Source organism: Chiloscyllium punctatum, chromosome 37, assembly GCF_047496795.1.
Source record: "Chiloscyllium punctatum isolate Juve2018m chromosome 37, sChiPun1.3, whole genome shotgun sequence".
Lineage (NCBI taxonomy): Eukaryota > Metazoa > Chordata > Chondrichthyes > Orectolobiformes > Hemiscylliidae > Chiloscyllium > Chiloscyllium punctatum.
The window spans coordinates 33137591-33160055 of NC_092775.1; the positions used below are offsets into that span (position 1 = coordinate 33137591).

At 41.2% G+C, this 22465-nt stretch overlaps 1 long non-coding RNA gene across 1 annotated transcript in view; it reads right to left on the reverse strand.

Moving 5' to 3' along the window:
* LOC140462985 (uncharacterized) overlaps positions 1-19650 on the reverse strand; it is a 23599-nt gene extending 3949 nt beyond the window's left edge. The window contains exons 1-2 of the long non-coding RNA XR_011954568.1: positions 19585-19650; positions 1235-1311 (exon numbers count right to left, since the gene is read on the reverse strand). This is a non-coding gene — a long non-coding RNA (uncharacterized lncRNA). The remainder of the gene's footprint in view (positions 1-1234; positions 1312-19584) is intronic.
* Positions 19651-22465: the final 2815 nt, after the last annotated feature.

Here is a 22465-nt window from a genome sequence, read left to right on the forward strand (position 1 = left end):
CAAGGACTATTTGTACCTCAACAGACTAACAAACAGAAACAGTAGTTGCCAGAGAGGTTCAGTTTGTGTGGCAGCATTTGGGGAGAGAAAATAGAGTTTCAAATCCTTTGACTCTTCTTCAACAAATTGGGTCTGATAATGACCCCTTCAGTGCACCCTTCCAAGATGTGCAGGAAATGGGGCATTTATTATATTCGCTTGTCTCCTCACTACCCTCAAGTTGAACAGTCTCGGAGAATGCACTGTTTAGGCTGTAAAAACCATGATCCGTAAGTGTAAAGTAACTTGACAAGATTTTCAGATAGCATATTAAATCTTCATGCTACATTTCTAAACAGCAGTTTACCCTCATGAGCAGCGCTCGTGTTTAGGCAACAGATTCACACACTTCCTTCTGCCACAATCACGGCCAACCAAGTGTATGTAATGCATTGTTGGAAAGAAGGGAGAAAAAAAATGATACAAAAGCATGACTCATAGCAGTTTGAACAGGCAAAGCATATGCATATCCCAGATTTTATCTCAAACACTTGGGTTCATGGAAAGATACTATGTTTTGTATCAATCTTGGATCATGATACATTGTAATGAGCAATGGTCAAATCCTGTGAAAAAATTGATAACATGCTCAAACTGCTGATTATCACCATCACACAGGATGACGATCTGGATACTGATGGTATGCCTAACAGTACCTACACATTTACAACAAATGACACTCAATCATCCACATTGACTTTAGCAGACTGTGGGCAAACTACACCACCAAGTTGTGATAACCATAAGTGTGTATATCTGGTTGTATCCATCAAGGCATTATTTTAATATATCATGTCAACAAAATTATATGCACACTTGTACATATTATCAGGAAAAGACTTCTTTAAGGGAGCAAGGGTCATTATTATGGCACAGATTTCCGACAGTATTGCCCCTGTACTTTTAAGGCATTTACATAACATCATTCCATGTGGCATTCATTTATAATACCTCAGCTCAGCCACTCTCGCCATAGAATAAACTCAATGTCATCAAGTCAGTTATGTCTGTGACGTATACACACCAGTAAGGATAGAACCCAGATTATGTGTGTAAATCTGTGAGATTGTAGTCTTGTAACTAGTTAGTGTTGTTCATAAAATCAAGATATCTGTCTCATCAGAACCCAACCATCTGTGCTACATGTTATGTGGGCTAACCTATATATTAACCACAAACAGCAAGTGATACCTACATGAACTATGTTGACTTGATCCTCTTCCCCTGCACCACTACACGTTCCTCTTCAGCCTTGAGCAGAAATCCATACTCCTAACATTGGACAGATATAGCACAGCCTTGTGAATTCACATTTGAAGCTATAGCAAAAAGTATCTATTCCCTGAATATATTATCCTCTATATTTCTGTCAATTCCCCTTCTTGAATGGCTTCCTGTACCAAGGTTTCATAGTCAGTCATCTCATCTGACACTACAGCCATTGCTCTTGTCGACACAAGTTACAAGAACCTACCTGAGTGAAAGTGCCAGGAATAGGGACAGGTGGTGGGCTCATTATGTTAATTTGGTCCAAAAAGGCTGATCACACGGGATTAAGTGCTTGTCAATCAGCGCAGACTTGATGGGCTGAAGGGCCTTTTTCTGCGCTGTAGATATCTAAGATGCTATGAGAGCCAGCGGGGGATTGTGAACATGATTTTGTGCTACAAATGGGTTTAATGACTTGACTAGTTAGGAAATGTTAGCAGACCTCTTACCAGCACCAAAGTCTTGAAACAGTAATCCCATTTTACCATTCTACTCCAGAATTTATTGATTCCACCAACAACATGGTTGGATTTGAACCCATGTCACTCAAGACAAATTGCCAATGCTCCTGAAATACTAGTTCAGTTACAATTCAATGGTACCATTTTTTTCATTCACATCACTCTCATTCCTAGTTTACTTATATCAGCATAAATCTGAGTGATCTGCTTCAGTATCTCTCATCCATAATCCCTTCATATGTTCAATTCCTCCCATCCTATCAGTAACTGTTCTACAAACCTAATTCACTTCTATCCATTCTCATTACAAATACATAGGCAACATGTCACCTTGTTCCATAACTCAAGAACACTTTTTGTAAATCTGCCTGATTTCAGCCTTCACCATATGCACTATATTTGTTTGATCTGCACAATTTTCAGAGTCATTTCGGTCTGTCATACTTGCCCCCACTTAACAGAAGAGAATGTAAAATGCCAAAAAGAGGACCCAGCTTTAACAATTGAATAGAGGATATTGGAGGTTAGCAGCATCTCGAGCATCCTGAATATTGGATGTGAAAACTTTAGCGATTCATCTGAACAGAGTGAAAACATTAATCGTGCAGATCACAAAAAAGTTCTCCCTCAGAGGACTATAAAGTGTCAACAACACTAATCAAGTGATTCATGTGCATAGAATCAACGTTGAAACAGTATTATTACCAAATCATATTTTCTTCTTTCCTCCAGGGTATCACAAGAAGACCATCAACTCCTGCCAAAGGATCTGACAATTCTGCAGGAATTCTTTCTCAATACTGTTGATGTAATAATAAATATGCTTCTCTCTTCAGCAATCTTTCAGGATCAAGGATGACTTGCTTCTAATCTGATTAGATGAGTTCTGACTTGATTTATGAGGCTGACTGCAATCTTTGCCAAATATGGATCACTGGTTCTTAAAGAGTTAGATAGTTGGGTTGTTTTGAGTTTTGTGCACTCCACCTGAAGTCATGACTTTGTCTCTGCGTGCTCCGGACACACAATGTGTTCAGTGCATTCCAGAATGAGTCTGCTCCAGTCATAAATCAGGGTTCTCATGAGTCAACTGGTATGTTTAATCTCTTCAAGGATGTTTTGTGGACATCCATAAAACATTTCTGCTGACTCTATGCCATGACTGAGGTCTAAGTACAATAACCTGGTGTCAGGTTGTCCTGCCCAACAGAGCTCATTTTGAGAGATTCACATCTCAATGCTGGAAAACATAGTTGAGGTGAGGATGCTGCTTGCATTGAATTTAGAATATCTTGCAAAAGAATCACTCTGATTTGAAGCGCCTGTTGTAGTTTGTCCATGTCTGGAAAGCATACAGCGCAGGGATGACTACTAGCCAGTGGGTGGTATGGTGGCTCAGTGGTTAGCACTGCTGCCTCACAATAAAAGGGACTCTGGTTTGATCCCTGCCTCAGGCAACTGTCTGTGTGGAGTCTGCACATTCTCCCCATGTCTGTGAGGGTTTCTTCTCATGATCCAAAGATGTGCAGGTCAGGTGAACTGGCCATGCTAAATTGCCAATAGTGCTAGGTGCATTAGTCAGGAGTAAATATAGGGGAATGGATCAGGGTGGGGCATTGGTGTGGACTTGTTGGGCTGAAGGGCCTGTTTCAATACTGTAGGGAATCTAATCTGAACCATGAACTTAGTCTTGGGTTTGGGATCCTGGCCCTTAAATATTCTTTACTTGGCTGAAGGCTGATCTGGCGCATTTGACGTGGGTATTTTGCTATGGAAGCTGGTTGAAAGAGGACTTTAGGTTCCAGATGTAAATAAAAGGCCAACTTTTTCATAAGCTTTGAAGAAAGAATCAACAAAAGATCTGGAGATGTTTCTGAGTGACAGCACACACAGTATTTGCACACTGTAGCTGTATGATTGAAGATGGACTAGTTTTCATTTTGGATGAAAGCAGCATTGGTTGAACAGCTTCCTGTCTGTTCTGTAGAGTATCTTCTATAGACAATTTGCTGGAAGTGAATTGCTATATTGCGGTAAGGGGAACGGAGAAGAGAACTCGGGCAATGACAGCTTTATTTAACACACATTTTCACAGAGATAAGGTATATAATGGTTCTGCTCGTGAGGATAATGTCTTCTACATAATTTTAAAACAGGCAGAGGATTATGACAAATTTCTAATGGCAGCCAAATTTGAGGAGAATGCTCCTTAAACCCGTGTGGTTAACAGAATCAAAGACTTTTGTGATGTCTTCGGCACGGTTCCTTGAATTTATCTTGAATTTGCTGTGCAGTGGAAACTATGTCTTTGGTGCCTCTCAATGAAAGTCACACTGTAACTCTAAGAACTTTCCTTGACCTCTCAGATGAGGTAGTTGGGAGGAACCTTGAAATGATCTTTGGTGTGGCAGAAATCAAGCAGACTCCTCTGCAGTTAATGCAATTGAACATGGCCATGCTTATATAGTATATGTTCTTCTTCCCACATAAGGCATATGCAGCTGAACCTGAACTGTATTTCTGCGAATTAATTGCAGAAATTCAACAATGAATCCATCTGCTAGTGAAGCTTAGTTATTTTTCAGTAATTGTTGGCTTTTTTACCTTTACGCCACACCAGGGCAGCACTGAGACTGAACTACGTGGGATATTTGAGGAATGAGGTCATGGAGGTTCAAGTTGAGATTGTGTGGTAAAATGCAAATATTCCTTAACTAAAGAATTAAGGAAAGTAAGGAAAATGGGGTAAAGTTACATGCCGTGACTTTGATAAATGTTCCAATTGGGAGAGATATCATCTCAGCTGTAAAAGATAGTCTCTTCACTCTGAGACTGTGCCCTAAAGTCCTAGTCGCTCCTACAACTGGAAACATCTTTTCCATTTCCACCCTAACTTACCCTCTCAGTATTCTATATGTTTCAATGTAATCCTCCCTTATCCTTCTAAACTCTATTGAATACAGATTCAGATCCTCATATGACAACCCCCTTCATCCCAAGGATCATTGTTGTAAACCTCCTCCGGACCCCTCCAATGTCAGCACAACCTTTCTTAGATATGGGACCCTAAATGCTTACAATATTCCAAATGTGGTCTGGCCAGAGCCTTATACAGCCTCAAAAGTACATCTCTGCTCCTGTATTCCAGCCCTTCAAAATGATTGCTAACATTACATTTGCCTTCCTAACTGCCAACTGTGCCTGCATGTTAACCTTAAGAGAATCCTGAACCTTTTGTGCTTTTAGGCCTGTTTCTACATATAGTGTCAGAAAAGAAGATTTTGTGCCATGCTCCATATCATAATGATGGCATTCCACAAGACAGACTAGTAGATGAGTGATGACAAGAGGTAGATGTTGGGTGATAAATAGTGCAAAACAATTATAAAACTGGAGGGAGGAATAGAAGTTTCTGATCAGCACACATTGGAACAAATTAGTTCAGGAATATAAACTGACCCAACAGATGTGAATATTGGTTTCCTCTTTGTCCATTTGTTGAATGGATCACTCATTCTTTTCTTTGATCATACAGGGAATGATAGCTATGAACAAATGTGCAAAGGGTCTGTAACTGTAGTCACATACTGACTTGGTTAAACTGTGCCCTCCCTGTCAAAAAGTTCACCAACCGTCACTATTTCTAATGTTTCTCACTTAAGCAAGTGAAAATATCTGAGAATATCTTACGTTACTGCTGTACAGTCAACTATTTGCTAACCTTTTAAAGTTGGAGTATGTTGAACTCCTGGAATGCACTTTTATTAAATTGCAAAACCAATGCTGTTTGGAACAAGCATCTTAAGGTGATTCACAGTCATGAAAATAGCTTGTATGATGTGTCAAAAATAGCTCTTGTGTTGATTCATTAATAAAAAATTGTCAAAACAGCAACCAGAGCATCATTGCTGCATTACTCTAAGCAATGTCAAATTATGTTATGAGCACACTTTAGCAACAGATGGTGCAATGGATCCACATTTCTAATTTAAGTCCCACTGAAAGGGGTTCTTACGGCAGAATGGTAGTCTCCCTACCTCTGGGCTGAAAGGTCTGAGTTCAAGTCCCATCTGGTCTAGTCATGTGTCATAACATCACTGAGCAGGCTGATTAGAAAATATCTATAAATTGAAATATTTTCATTTTGATACCTAAACAGTTCAGGAGATAATTAATTTCTATTTACAATGTTCAAATTCATTTGCAATGCTAAAATACCAATCTTTTAAGGATGTGGCTTCACATTAGGGTTAAGTTAGACTGTTAACTAGTGTTCGTTGACCAGTTAGTAGTGAGCTCAAATTATATCATGTGATTTTCGTGTCCTTGTGGGTCTGCCTTAGATCGGAGATTCAAATAATGGTGGCATTTTAATTTTGTACACAGTGGACCACTTTGCATGGATTGAAATGTAATAATTCAGCTATAGCCCAAGGCATGAGAAATGCAGATGCAAGGATAACAGAAGCATTTTGATCATTCCAATTTCTACCACAGAACCCGTGTTTATAAATCTCTGCGCATATATATTGAAGGAAACCCACTTTTACCATATCTTCTCAATCATGCTGGCTGCTACAGCACTATACATGTTTTTGTGTAATGTACAAGAAGTATATGAATCAGAGACATTGCTCATTCCTGAGAAGCATACACTACAATAAAAAGAAGAAGCTTTATCTATAATATTTGAGCATTTATACAGTAAATTAATTTACAAATACTGAGGTTCACAAATCAGCTAGTTTCTTGCTGAGTAGATGAGACAACAGTGATTAAATAAATAAAATTGCTTGGCAAAATCATTATTTGTTTGACAATTTTGCACTGTTATTGTTTTTAATCTTGTAACAGATGTGTGAACATGTGGAATCTTTTGCAACAGCTCAATCACAGCTTGGTCTAGTAAAATTCTTAAGATTGTTTAGTTCTAAAATAGAGTATTTGTTGGATTTATTGTGACTAACAAAGTTGTAATATCAGGACTAGTCAATTTATTTTTGTATTTATTTATTTTGAACTGCTGCTTTTGAGTCCAAGGCATTGATGCAAGTGTCATGACATATTTTAAAATAAAAGCAAGGTATCACAGACGCTGGAGATCTGAAAAAAAAAGAAAGTGCTGAAAAGACACAGCAAATCCAGCAGAATGTGTGGTGTGGAACGCAAAATAGAATTAACATTTTACATTCAATATGATTTCTTCTGAAATTGAGTCATACCTGACTCAAAGTATTAACTCTTTTCCTCGTCACAGATGCTGAGTGTGAGTTTCTCCACTACTTTATACTTTTATTGCATTTCCTACGTTGCTGTTTAGTCTGTTCTAATTTCCTTCCAAAACCTAAGTATTTAAGATCATAAGCATAAGCAGAAATAATTACAGTCCAAGTAAAATTCCATTCACTATTCACTAATTCCTTTTGGAAAACAGAACAATTAATTTATTTCCAAGCAATATGACTCAAGAATTGAATTTCACAAGCGCAGTAACTAAACCTTTTACATTTGCCTTTTTCTTTGCCACCAATCTCTAATAGAGTTAACTGAAAATATTCTCTTTTTAAATTAATATTGTCTACTATCTGCAAAATAAAAACAATAGTTTAAGCTGCAATTTTAGAAATAATTAGATAGAACCTGAATTTAAATAACACTTTTTGTAACCACCAGAAATCCCAAAATGCTTTATAATCAGTTAAGTATTTCTGATATGTAGTCACTATTGTGATGTCAGAAACATGGCAGCCTAAATTGCTTTGCACAAACAGCGGTATAAAAATAACACAATAATTTTGTTTCTAATGCTGATTAAGGGATAAGTATTGGATAGGACACCGGACAAAACTCCCCCGCTTTTCAAAACAGAGGCTTGGGACCGGAGATAGCACACGGTGGTTCAAGTTAATGTTTCATATGAAAGATGGCACCTCTGTACACAGTGGAGTGTCAGCCTAAATGCATGTGCTCCAAATTTTGGAGTCAAACTTGAAGCCATAACCTTCTGACTCAAAAGTGAGAGTGCTACCAGTGAAACCAGCACTGTTACACCAAATTAATTTTGCTGGACACCTTTAGTTTTGAGTTTAGGTACAGACTCAGACTGGAGAAAGGAAAGGAGAACATTCTTTTAGACTTGTTGGAGAAGCTGAGAGAAAGCCAATGGGGGAGGTGCAAAGCAAACGGATCTAACAAAAATACTTCACTTCCACTTTTAAAGTCGCCCGACCTGTACTGCATTTTGGGAAAAGAAAATCTAGATTTCCACCAAGCTTTATATGAAAGAATATGTTTTCTGATTTCAATGTTAAGTGGTGAGCTCCAATTATAAAATTACATCCTCCTGTTCCAGATTTCCACACTACAGGAAATAGTTTCTCTGCATCTAACATATTCTCTGCATATTCATTCCTGTTATCATTATAAACATCTTCCCCTTCTCAGTCTTCTAAGCTTAAGGGAATACAAGTCAAATGTATTTTTTAAATTTGCTCACAAGATGAGTGTTGCTGCCTAGACCAACACCTGTTACTCATCCCTAGGCAATGGTGAGCTAACTTCTTGTCACACTGATGTCTAGGGGATGTAGTGCTGTTAGGCAAAAAGTTACAGATGTTTGGCACGGTAACTTAAAGGAGGAGTGTTATAGTTTTCAAGTGGTGTTAATCCCTTTATCCGCTATCCTTGTCTTACTAGATATGGCGACTGGAATTTGGAAAGTACTGTCTAAGAAGTCTTTATAAATTGCAGCAGTGATTCTTGTAGGTGGTACACGCTGCTCCTATTGTTTGTTGATAGTGGAGGAAGTGAACATTGAAGGTTTTGTGTGTGGTGCCTGTCAGGTGTGCTGCTTTGTACTGAATGGTATCAAACTCCTTGACTGTTGTTGGAGTTGCAAATGTAGGCAAATTGTGGAATATCTGATCACCTTCCTGACTCGTGCCTTGAAAATGGTGGACAAGCATTAGGGAGTCACGAAGCCAGTTACTTGCTGCAGAATTCCTACCGTCTAATCTGTTTTTGGATACACAGTACTTATATGACTAGTCCAGCTTAGTTTCTGGTCAACGGCAGATATTGATATTGCGGGATTCAACAAAGGTAATGCATTTAACATCAAGGGGTAATAATTAGATTCTCTCCTATAGGACATGGTCATTGTTTTGCACTTGCCTGGTACAAATGTTACTTGTCATTTATTAGCCCAAACCTGGATGTTGTCCATATCTTATGGACATGGATATGGACTGCTTCAGTACCTTGAGGACTTATATAAAATGCTGAATATTGTTGCAGTCATTAGCGAACATCCCCACTTCTGATCCTATAATAAAGGGAAGGTCATTGACGAAGAAGCTGAAGCTGAAGATAAAGATGAGGCACTACTCAGAGTCTTCCCAAACTGGGACCTCGAGATAATTGACTGCTATTAACTGCAAAAATTTATCTAGTTATGACTTGAACCAGCAGAGAGTTTCCCCATGTCTGCCAGTGACTCCAGTTTTGCTAAGGTTCTTGATGCTACATTCAGTCAAATGCTGCCTTGATGTCAAAGGCAGTCATTCTCACCTCACCTGTGGAATTCAGTTCTTTTGTCCATGTTTGGACCGAGGCTGTAATGAGGTCAGGAGCTGTGTGACCCTGCCAGAAACCAACGAGTGTCAGTGAGGAGGTGACTGCGAAGGAAATATTCTTTGGCTGGTAACTGGCTTGAGTGGATTTGTGTTCTTTTTTGTGCACATGACACTCCTTAGGTAATTTTTCACATTGCCAGTAATGTTAATATTTTAGCTGGCCTGGAACAGCTTAGCCAGAAACTAATTCTAGAGCCCAAGTCTTCAGTACAATTGCTGAAATTTTATTAGGGCCCATATATGTGCATAATCACTGCCAAATAAATTTTACATTATTCAGCTCCTAGAACTGCCTATATGGAGAAACAGCAAGTAATTAAGGATGGCAAATGGAATTTTGGCATTTATTGCTAAGGGAATAGAACATAAAAGTAGGGAAGTGTTGCTGCATTTTTAATAGGTATTAGTGATGAGTTGAAGTGTTCGGAGACTGGGCAGGAAAATGGAGTTGAAGCTGAGATGAATGGTGATGCAGGCTTGAGGGGTGAATTGCCTATTCCTGCTTCTGGATCCTGTATTATTGTGTTTTATTTGGTATTATCACCAAGCTTACCATGTTAGAATTCAATTCATACGCACAGATTTCATCATGACTTTTCCCTCTATTGAAGGCTTTCTCCCTATTTCTTATTGATTTCACCTTTATGAGGGCTCCTTGATGCCATGCTCATTCAATTGTGCTTGATGACAAATGCAGTCATTCTCATGTTATACAAAGAAGTGCAGCATTGGAATAGGCCCTTTGGTCCAACAGGCCTGTGCCAATACATGGCACCTTTCTAAATTAGAGTCATCTAAATTGAAAACCTTTTGCCTTTATGAGTTGTGTGCCCCTCTATTCCGTGCTGTTCATGTATCTGTCAAAATGCCTCTTAATCATTGTTATTGCATCTGCATTTATCACCTCCTTTGGCAGCACATTCCAAGCACTTACTACCCTCTGTGCAAAAAACTTGCCTTTCACATCTCCTTTCAACTTTCCTTAAACTAAACCTATGTTCCCAAGTAAATTATATTTCTACGCTGGGAGAAAGACTCCAACTAACCATTCTATCCATGATGCTCATGATTTTGTAAAACTCTATCAAGTTGCCCCTCAGGCTCTCATGTTCAGGTGAGAATGAAATTAGTTATCCAATTGTCCTCATAGCAACTACCTCCAAACCAAGCAACATCCTGGTAAATCTTTTTTAAAGTCTCTGCATTCTTCTGGTAGTGTGGTGACCAGAAAATTCCAAAAGTGGCCTTATTAAATTTCTATAGAGCTGCAATGTGACTCGCCAATTTTTATACTTTATGTCTGACTGATGATGGCAAGAAAGCCATATGTATATTTGGAATCCATTTCTTTTGTTGATGCTTAGACCAAGGATATAATAAGGGCTGGAGTAAAATGATACTGCTGGAACCCAGACTGAGTATTGGCAAACAGGTTATTCATACTGAGTACCTCTTGATAATACTGTCAATGACAATGAGCTGATTGATAGAATTGTAATTGGCTGGACAGGATATATCTGGCTAATTTTCCTTTTAGTTGGGACAGATGCAAGTTCAGTAGCAGCACTGGATCAGCTTGTCTAGAGGCTACATAACACGTGCAGATTGATGACATGGACATGATGGACTGAATGGTCCACTTCTATACTGTGATTCTACATCACTGTCAAATGAGGGTTTCAACCTTGGTTCAATGAGGAAACAAGAGCATGCCAAGAACAGCACCAGACATACAGGTGGTGCTTCTATAATGCAATGGTTGTGTTCTTGTGCTGTGGTCGATGTAATTGTGTTACAGCCAACACATATTTTAAAAGTTCACGCTTTAGAAACAGCATCCCCAATTCGTCAATTGTTTACAACGAATTCACATTGACAAAACACGCAATATGGCAGAATTACATGTACCTAGAAACGTGGTGCCAACCTTGTCAAAAAGCAGTACAGGCTAATTTTGTGTTTTACAGTGGTGCTAGCATGATATATATATACATCAAAGCAATCTCACTAACAATGAGTCAAATCTAAACTTTGGAGTTATACCATATCCACAACAGAAAACCTGCCACAGGATTTGCCTGTCAGCTGTCTTTTCTGGACTGGGGCAATTTGATCAGTGCTACCAATTCACATTGGGTGGTGGCTAATGGTGTTACCCACCCAGACTACACGCAGTGCTCTTGCTTTTAAATATTGATCAACAAAAAAAGAGTACTAAGTTATCAGCTGACAAAAGGCTGATGCTGGTAATAAGCCGTAATTTTTTGTGTCCATATTTGACATGAGGTAGCACTTCATATTTATCTAAATTAAATTTCATCTGTTACTCCTCGGCCCATCAACTTATCAAGGTCCCAATGTAATCTGAGGTAACCTTCTTTGCTGTCCACTACACTTCCAATTTTGGTGTCATCTGCAAACTTACCAACTATACCTCCAGTGTTCACATACAAATCATATATATAAATGACTAAAATCAGTGGACCCAGTACCGATCCTTGTGGCACACCACTGGTCACAGGCCTCCAGTCTGAAAAGCAATCCTCTGCCACCTTCTGTCTTCTACATTTGAGCCAATTCTGTATCCGAATGGATACCAAATTCTCCCTGTATTCCATGTGATCTAACCTTGTCAACCAGTCTACCATGAGGAACCTTATCAAATGCCTTATTGAAGTCCATAAAGATCACATCCACCACTCTGCTCTCATCAATGCTCTTTGTTACTTCTTCAAAAAACTCAACAAATTAGTGAGATACAATTTCCCATGCACAGAACCATGTTGACTATTCCTAATCAGTCCTTGCTTTCCAAATATACGTATATCCTGTCCCTCAGGATTTCCTCCAATAGCTTGTCCACTGGTTTTCGGTTCCCTAGCTTGTCCTTACCATCTTTCTTAAAGAGTGACACCATGTTAGCCAACTTCCTGTCTTCTGGCACCTCACATATGGCTATCGATGATGCAAATATCTCAGCAAGGGGCCCAGCATTTATTTCCCTAGCTTCCCACAGAGTTCTAGGCTACACTTAAGCAAGTCCTAAGGATTTATCCACTTCCATGTGTTTTAAGATATCCGACACTTCCTCCTCTGTAATATGGTCATTTTTCAAGATTTCACTATTTATTTCCCCACGTTCCCTATCTTCCATATCCTTCTCCACAGTAAACACAGTTGCAACTCATTGGTCCTCAACATGAAGTCTTATGGCAATGAGATTTTAAACTCCAATAACAGAATGACCCCCCTAAAACCTTCTACTGTTCTTATCCACACAGCTCACAGCTCACAGCAACTCCTGCAGGCAAGATAATTGGGTTTCTTCACGTTTTTTTTTATTTCTGCAGAGACTGGGCAGCTTCATCTGGGGAGAAAAGCAGCATAATTTTCTGTGTTCTGTGTGTGTGTGTGTCTGTGTCTCCAAAACTTGTTTCCATTTCCAACCTGCTCGGTTAGCTATGAACCAATTAACATCAATTGTAAACAACTCCTGCGCTCATGATTATCTGCATATTGTAGGAATCCAAAACAGAATTCACAAACGGTTTTGAATGCCTTGCTTGAAATTATACAGCCATCCTCGTATAGATCAGATTCCCTACAGTGTGGAAACAGGCCCTTCGGCCCAACCAGTCCACACCGACCCTCCGAAGAGTAACCCACCCAGACCCATTTCCCTCTGACTAATGTACCTAGCACTATGGGCAATTTAGCATGGCCAATTCACCTGACCTCCACATCACTGGACTGTGGGAGGAAACCCACGCAGACCCAGGAAGAACGTGCAAACTCCACACAGACAGTCGCCCAAGACTGGAATCAAATCTGGGACTCTGGTGCTGTGAGGCAGCAGTACTAATCGCTGAGCCACTGTGCCGCCCAAGATAGCCTTACTTTTAAAAGTCTGCATTGCTAACACCCAACACATGTGCTCAATGTACAGCTTTAAACCTTGCATTCATAACCTAACAGTTTTGGGGAATAAGGCCTGAAGGAGGGAGTGTTTGGGGTCCAGGAAGTGGGGGTGGGTGATCAGGACTGCAGGAGAGGGAGTGATCAGGACTGGGGGTGATTGTGACCAAGGGGACGGGTAGATCAGGAAGAGGGTGCAGGGAAAGTGTTTAAAGGTAGGGGAAAATCAGGACTAGACGTGGGAGGAGAGCTCTGGATGAAGGAGATGGGGAGATAGGGGTTCACGAACTTGGATGAGGGTGGGGAACATTTAAAGGTTGGGATCTGGAAGAGAAGTGGTGGAGGTGAAAAGAGCCAGGACAGTGTGGAAGAAGAGAGATAGAGGGAGAGAGGGTCTCCAGGCTCCCGGAGTCTCTGTCACCCCTCCACCCACACCCCCAACTTGGATTCTGCTCCCACTTCCCTCCTCATGGGGGGAGGGGGGGTATTTTCACCATTATACGTCTAGTGTCTCGCCCCCTGGATGATGTACTTCATTTCAATATGTGGAATATAGGTAAAGTAGTGTTACTTCTGCAATCATAATTAATTATGCAAGGTAAATGAACTCACACCAGTGTATAATTGTTTCAGTTAAGTGCTGAGTCAACAAGAATGAAAACTATGTGAAGGAAATACATAATTGTTTTTGTATTAGCTAAAATGTGCATACAATAATAAAATGTGCCTGCAAACAATGAGATGTTACAGACAAATAGATAAGGTGCTGTGAGGGGAGGGGGTTAAGCTAGATATACCTGTACAAACAGTGGTTATAAGCATCTGTTTCCTGCTTCTGCAAAAACAAGAACAAACCACAATCAAGAAGTCATGAGGTCATAGGTCATAATAAGTAAGGGAAACAGATGGTCGTGAAGGAGGATATACCTAACAATGGACCACAGCAGGATCTGGTCAAACAGCCTTGTGAGGCCAGAAATAAGCATTTTGTCACAGACAAGGCCAGATAAGGCAAGAGATAAACAAGAGTAATGGGCGCCGGTCTTAGAGAGGTGGGAGATGTAAACAGGGGAGGAGTAATGGGAGGAGAGAATAGGAACAAATTGCATAAATATTGTGTACTAGTTGAATTCAATGTGTGTGTGTGACTGCCTTTGTTCACAGTAGACACCACACCCCTCTTGCAAGAGTGAAATAAATGACACTACTGATTCAGATCTTGTCTCAGACTGAAATTATTGAAGTGAGTGAGCTTCGTTTCTCACAATTGGGGGCCGTCCAGGATATTCTTCCATTGCCGGGGGGAGTGGCTGGCATAGGACACTGGGAAGATGTGCCCCGTTCCCGATTGAGGAGCGGTCTCGTGTCCCGGTTTGGTCCGCTTCCTTGGGCGACTGGTACGAATCCCACAAGAGAGACATCTGAATCAGACAGTGAAAGGATGTTGATAGGAAATATGGCAAAAAGGGGCCAGACAACTCTGTGCACAGACCAAGGTAAGAAAATTGACTTTTAAATGCTGCCTTGGTGGCCAGAATTGAGTTTTAGTAGTTAATAAGGGACTAACGAAGGAACTCAATATGGGTTGTGCAATGGGTAAGGAAAAAACCTCCAGGAAAGCAAAAGAAGAAAAAGACAATAGAAATGGAGGCGGGGTCCCTGACAACATACCTCCAGAAAGTCCATTGGGCAGGATGTTGTGGAATTAGAAAAATAATACTTGTACAAGGGGAAAAGATAGGAAAAAGATGATTAAATATTGTTGCTTTGTATGGACTAAGGGATCCATTCTTCGTCCCGCCGTCTTCTGGCCAAAGTACGGGTCGGACGAAGACTGGGTTTGTAAATATTTGAATTTATATATCAATGCAAAACAGGGATCAGATTATGCTTCAAGTCGGAAGGGCTAGAAGCTGAAGAGCTACTGAGGGTACACTTTGTAACTAAATCATGGCCAGACATCCAGAAAATATTCAAAAGATAGAGGGGTGAAACGAGGAGCACCTAGAGGTGTTGTTGTGGGAAGCTCAGAAAGTGTCTGTGCGATATGGTGTGTGAGAGAGAGAAAGAAAAGAGCTGTACAGCTGGTAAAAAGTTTAACCCTTTGTGATTCGGTTTGAATGCACATTTGTTTGTTGGTGATTGAGTGTTTGTGCTTTATTCCCTGGAGCTTGAGATCCAGGACTGTTTTGAATCTGATTTTTATTTTGGAAATTTAACATGATTTCTTTTAAGGTTAAGGATTTTACAGTGATTATGAAATAAAATGTTAACTCCTGTTCTTTTTACAGGTCATGACTGCCTTACTATCAGTTTCTAACTAATAGAACATAGAACATAGAAGAAAACAGCGCAGTACAGGCCCTTCGGCCCTCGATGTTGCGCCGATCAAAGCCCACCTAACCTACACTAACCCACTATCCTCCATATACCTATCCAATGCCCGCTTAAATACCCATAAAGGGGGAGAGTCCACTACTGCTACTGGCAGGGCATTCCATGAGTGAAGAACCTACCCCTAACATCAGTCCTATATCTACCCCCCCTTAATTTAAAGCTATGCCCCCTTGTAATAGCTGACTCCATACGTGGAAAAAGGTTCTCACTGTCAACCCTATCTAACCCCCTAATCATCTTGTACACCTCTATCAAATCACCCCTAAACCTTCTTTTCTCCAATGAAAACAACCCCAAGTGCCTCAGCCTTTCCTCATAGGATCTTCCTACCATACCAGGCAACATCCTGGTAAACTTCCTCTGCACCCGTTCCAGTGCCTCCACACCCTTCCTATAGTATGGCGACCAAAACTGCACACAATATTCCAGATGCGGCCGCACCAGAGTCTTATACAACTGCAGCATGACCTCAGGACTCCGGAACTCAATTCCTCTACCAATAAAAGCCAGTACGCCATATGCCTTCTTCACTGCACTATTTACCTGGGTGGCAACTTTCAGAGATCTGTGTACATGGACACCAAGATCCCTCTGCTCTTCCACACTACCAAGTAGTCTACCATTAGCCCAGTAATCCATCTTTTTATTACTCTTACCAAAGTGAATCACTTCACACTTAGCTACATTGAACTCCATTTGCCACCTTTCTGCCCAGCTCTGCAGCTTCTCTATATCCCGCTGTAACCTGCCATATCCTTCCTCACTGTCTACAACTCCTCCGACTTTCGTATCATCCACAAACTTGCTCACCCAACCTTCTAACCCTTCCTCCAGGTCATTTATAAAAATGACAAACAGCAATGGTCCCAAAACAGATCCTTGCGGAACACCGCTAGTGACGGCACTCCAAGATGAACCTTTGCCATCAACTACTACCCTCTGTCTTCTTCCAGAGAGCCAATTCCTAATCCAAACCTCCAACTCACCCTCAATGCCATATCTCTGTATTTTCTGCAGTAGCCTACCATGGGGGACCTTATCAAACGCCTTACTAAAATCCATATATACCACATCTACCGCTTTCCCCTCATCTACCTCCTTAGTCACCTTCTCAAAGAATTCAATAAGGTTTGTGAGGCACGACCTGCCCTTCACAAAACCATGCTGACTATCCTTGATCACATCATTCTTATCCAGATGTGCATAAATCCTATCCCTTACAATTCTCTCTAAGACTTTGCCCACAACAGAAGTGAGACTCACTGGCCTATAGTTACTAGGATTATCCCTACTCCCCTTCTTGAACAAGGGAACCACGTTTGCTAGCCTCCAGTCCTCTGGCACTACTCCTGTAGACAAAGAGGACACAAACATCAAGGCCAATGGCTCTGCAATCTCCTCCCTTGCTTCCCAGAGAATCCTAGGATAAATGCCATCAGGCCCAGGGGACTTATCTATTTTCACCCTTGCCAGAATTTCCAACACCTCTTCTCTACATATCTCAAAGCCATCCATTCTACTTATTCGCGCCTCAGTATTCATATCGACAACAATGTCCTGTTCCTGAGTGAATACTGACGAAAAGTATTCATTCAGCGCCTCCCCAATCTCTTCAGCCTCCACACGCAACTTCCCATTACTATCCTTGATTGGACCTATTCCTTCCCTAGTCATTCTTTTATTCCTAACATACCTATGGGAAGTTAGGGTTTTCCCTAATCCTACCAACTAAGGACCTTTCATGTCCCCTCCTTGCTGCTCTTAGCTCTCTCTTCAGGTCCTTCCTGGCTACCTTTTAACTCTCAATCGCCCCTATTGAACCTTCACGCCTCATCTTTACAAAGGCCGCCCTCTTCCATTTAACAAGGGATTCCAACTCCTTATTAAACCACGGCTCCCTCACACGACCCTTTCCTCCCTGCCTGATAGGTACGTACTTATCAAGGACACTCAATAGTTGCTCCTTGAACAAGTTCCACATATCAATTACGCTCTTGCCTTGGAATCTACTTTTCCAATCCACACATCCTAAGTCATGCCTCAACGCATCATAATTTCCCTGCCCCCAGCTATAACTCTTGCCCTGTAGTACACACTTATCCCTCTCCATCACTAGAGTAAAAATCACCGAATTGTGGTCACTGTCCCCAGAGTGCTCACCTACCTCTAGTTCTAATACCTGGCCTGGTTCGTTACCCAGAACCAAATCCAGTATGGCCTCACCTCTTGTTGGCTTATCTACATATTGTGTCAGGAAACTCTCCTGCACACATTGGACAAACACTGACCCATCTAACGAACTTGAGCTATAGCTTTCCCAATCAATATCAGGAAAGTTAAAGTCTCCCATAACAATCACCCTATTACTGTCACTCTTCTCCTGAATCATCTTCGCAATCCTTTCTTCAACGATTCTAGGACTATTAGGAGGCCTGTAAAAGACTCCTAACAGGGTGACCTCACCTCTCCTATTCCTAACCTCAACCCAACCTACCTCAGATGGCAAATCTTCGTCCATCTTCCTTTCCACCGCTGTAATACTATCTTTGACAAGCAAAGCCACACCCCCCCCTCTTTTACCCCCACCTCTGACCCTACTAAAACATTTAAACCCTGGAACCTGCAACAGCCAATCCTGTCCCTGATCTAGCCACGTCTCCGTAATAGCCACAACATCGAAGTCCCAGGTACCAACCCACGCTGCGAGTTCACCTACCTTATTTCGTATACTTCTGGCATTAAAGTATACACACTTCAAGCCACTCTTCTGTTTACAGGCACCCTCCTTTAAGATTGATGCCATATTCCTAACCTCCCTACACTCCAGGTCCTGCACCCTAAAGCTACAGTCTGGGTTCCCATGCCCCTGCAGAGTTAGTTTAAACCTCCCCCAAGAGCACTAGCAAACCTCCCCCCAAGGATACTGGTGCCCCTCAGGTTCAGGTGCAGACCATCCTGTTTATAGAGGTCCCACCTTCCCCAGAAAGAACCCCAGTTATCCAAGTACCGAAATCCCTCCCTCCTGCACCCTGTAGCCACGCATTTAACTGTTCTCTCTCCCTATTCCTCGACTCTCTATCACGTGGCACAGGTAACAAACCAGAGACAACAACTCTGTTCGTTCTAACTCTGAGCTTCCAACCTAGCTCCCTAAAAGCCTGTCTAACATCCTCAGCACTCCTCCTACCTATGTCATTGGTGCCAATATGGACCACGACTTCAGGCTGCTCCCCCTCCCCCTTAAGGACCCGGAAAACACGATCAGAGACATCACGTACCCTTGCACCTGGGAGGCAACATACCAAACGTGAGTCTCTCTCGTTCCCACAAAACCGCCTATCTGTGCCCCGAACTATCGAGTCCCCAATTATTATTGCTCTGCTCTTCTCCACCCTTCCCTTCTGAGTAGCGGGGACAGGCTCCGTGCCAGAGGCCTGAGCCCCGTTACTTACCCCTGGTAAGTCGTCCCCCCCACAAGTATCCAAAACGGTATACTTGTTCTTGAGGGGAACAACCACAGGGGGTCCCTGCACTGGCTGCTTCCTCCCAGTCCCCCTCACTGTCACCCATCTATCTGCCATCTTTGGAGTTACTACTTCCCTATAGCTCCGATCTATGACCCCCTCTGCCTCCTGAATGATCCGAAGTTCATCCAACTCCAGCTCCAGTTCCCTAACACGGTCTTGGAGGAGCTGGAGATGGGTGCACTTCCTGCAAGTGTAATCAGCAGGGACGTCCATGGCATCCCTCACCTCATACATGTTGCAGGAGGAACATTGCACTGCCTTCACTGCCATCCCTCTAAAGCTAACCTTTATTTAAAAAAAAACTGGGTCTAAAGAATACAACAAGCAAAATTCGGCACTTACCTCCTTACCACAACGGATCTTATTATTAGGTTAGAGGAGGAGGGCGGGTGGGAGGCACTACCTCTGTAGTGCCTCGGGTTCTTCAGCTGCGCGCTTTTAAAGGGGAAACAAACCTACCCAGGTAAGCTTACGCTCTACCTGCTTCCGGGTCTCGGCTGCCTCTCTGGTCGTCGTCACTTCCCCCTACTGCTCCCGCTCTTTCTGTGAAGAGAGAGTGAAAATAAAACACCGCTGCCCGCTACCGGTAAGTACTTTTAAAACAAACAGTCTTACCTTAGCTGCTGCTCGCACTCAAAATCCTTACATAAAAGCGATTTATGGAGGACAGTTGAAGTTTCGGCCTTGGATTCGGCCATTATTCATACGTTAGAAGTTTTTTTTAACTTGAATAGACAAATCCTTTTAAGGTAGCTCCGATTATTTCATGCCCTATAGCATTGTAATTGAGCAATGATTGGTCAGGACTACTTAAGATAACTAATTTTGGACTTAAATTAAGGGACTAAAACTGGGTAATTATAGTGGATTTCAAAGTTGGGAACTGTATGCATTTTACATTTTAAATATTGAATACTGAATAAATGAATTTATAATATATAAATATATATTTACTATTTAGGAACAGGCTTTAAAGTTAGACAAGCATAAATTGATGAATTGGTATTTGAAGTTATAGGGAGCAAGAAATATTGCAATATTTCTTAAAAAAAACAAATTTTCAAGGTCTAAACAAAACATTGGGTGATGAAGAACGGCCATTAGGTGGCCCTAAGGCTGTTCAGTTGGTTAAATCGGGTCAGCAATTGATCTGGCAACGTAACATGAGAAGTAGAAACAAAAGGCAAAAATAATGATGGCCACAGTTGATGAGACAATAAAGGAAAGGGACAAAACTAAAAGGAGAAAGAAACCAGAATGGTCGGGAGGAGATGTTAAGGAGTCTGGTGGACAGGAACAAGGATCAAAGTGGAAATCCCCACACAGGAGGGATGTTATTACTGTGAAAGGATGGGTCACTTTAAGAGAGAGTGTCCAGATTTGAAAAAGGAAGTAAAGGCAGTACCATTTATGAACCTTGATGGGAAATAGGGGTGTCAGGAGTTCCTGCCCCCGGGGACCGACCAGAAACCCTTGATAAATTTAAAGGTGGGGCTTTATAAAGAGGACGTAGTTTTCCGAGTTGATATGGGGGCAGCAAGGTCGTCCTTAAAATTTAAGCCCAAGGCAGTGGGAACAAAAGTGTTAATTGGATTATGGCGATAGTTTTGTGATGAGAGGCATGAAGAATCAGTTTTGCGCTCATGACAAAATACTGCCACCAAATTGGGATTGAATTAACTGCAAATGGTGCTATGAAATCTGTTGAGGTTCTTAAAAATGAATGTGCTCGAGCAAAACAATTACAAAAACAGAATGAGAAGTCACAAATGACTAGTAAACAAACAGAACTGCGCAATTACAGTTTTAAAAATGTTTTGGTCATTTGCGTTTCCACCCTGAATTACAGATAATGATTTTTATACTTATATAATATATTTATATATAATGTATAATATATATAATATATTATATAATATATATAATATAATATATATTTATATAATATATAATTAACAATTAATAATTATAATAAATCGATTGTGTTAGCCTGAATCAATATTAATTGGTAGGATCCCTGCACACATTCTCATTGATTCCTCAAATCTGGACCTTTCATATTGATTCATAGTTAATTTAAAACATGACTGCATTAATTCATTGTTAATTAAAGAATGGAAAGCTACATTACTGGCTGATGAGGTAACTAAAGAAGCAGCTCTGAATCCACAGGAAGCGGTGGTTTATCCCTTAATACCTACTGTCCCAAGTCCTTGGGAAGCTCCTATCTCTGGCCACTGCCAATCCCAGAAACTAAAGATTTGTTGTTAAAGAAGTATATACTGGGCTTGTCCTCCTCTTTGTCTTTCCTCAGGAAACAGGGTTTATTGGCACAGATTTCTCCCCACTGTTCATCCAATTCGACCGGGAGATTGGGTCTTAGTAAAATCATGGACAGAGACTAAATTGCAGCTGGACTGGGAAAGGCCGTATCAGGCTCTTTTGACCACTGAAACAGCGACAAGAATGGCAGAAAAAGGCTGGACTCACTACACTCGAATCAAAGGGCCAGTGGAACCTCCGGTTGAGGAAGAAGTCTGGACAGCCGAATCAACACCATAACCGCTGAAACTCAGGCTAAAGAGACTTTGAGTAACCGATTATACAGTGGCGACGCGAGCGCGGGATTATTTCTATGGGATTGCATATTAAGTCTTTTGGTGCTTCAACACAATTTTTAGAATGCTGGGGATGCTTAGGGTTATGATACAAGTTCTCTTAATATTGGGATTTTCTCAAACATTATTTTCATATGTGTTATTAACGGTCCCTGAGTCTGATAATCCGCAAGTAATAGACCTGATGCATGTAACTTAGTAAATTGTGGGGATGTAGATAATCAGAGACAGTACAGCAGCTCAGAGATACATCTTACGTCCTTTGGGGATAGTACTTGGTATAATGGTCTTGTCACAGTACACCGGGCCCCCTTCCGATCAGCTCTCGACTGTCCCGATAAAAAGTGTAACCCAATATACCTAATGATAAAGAAAACCACATGGCACGAAGCAACTCTGGGGAGGTGGGGGGGGGGCACCTATGATATACAATTAAATGAAACATTTGGAATAGGAATGAAAACAAACGGGAAGGATTTCTCGGGCTGTTGTTTTCGAATTAGCATAGGAAAGGGAAAACGGATATAACTACTGGATAATAAGATACAACCTTTCACCCCTCCCGATGACCTTAAAGTATTAAAAATTATAGAGGTGAAGGACTT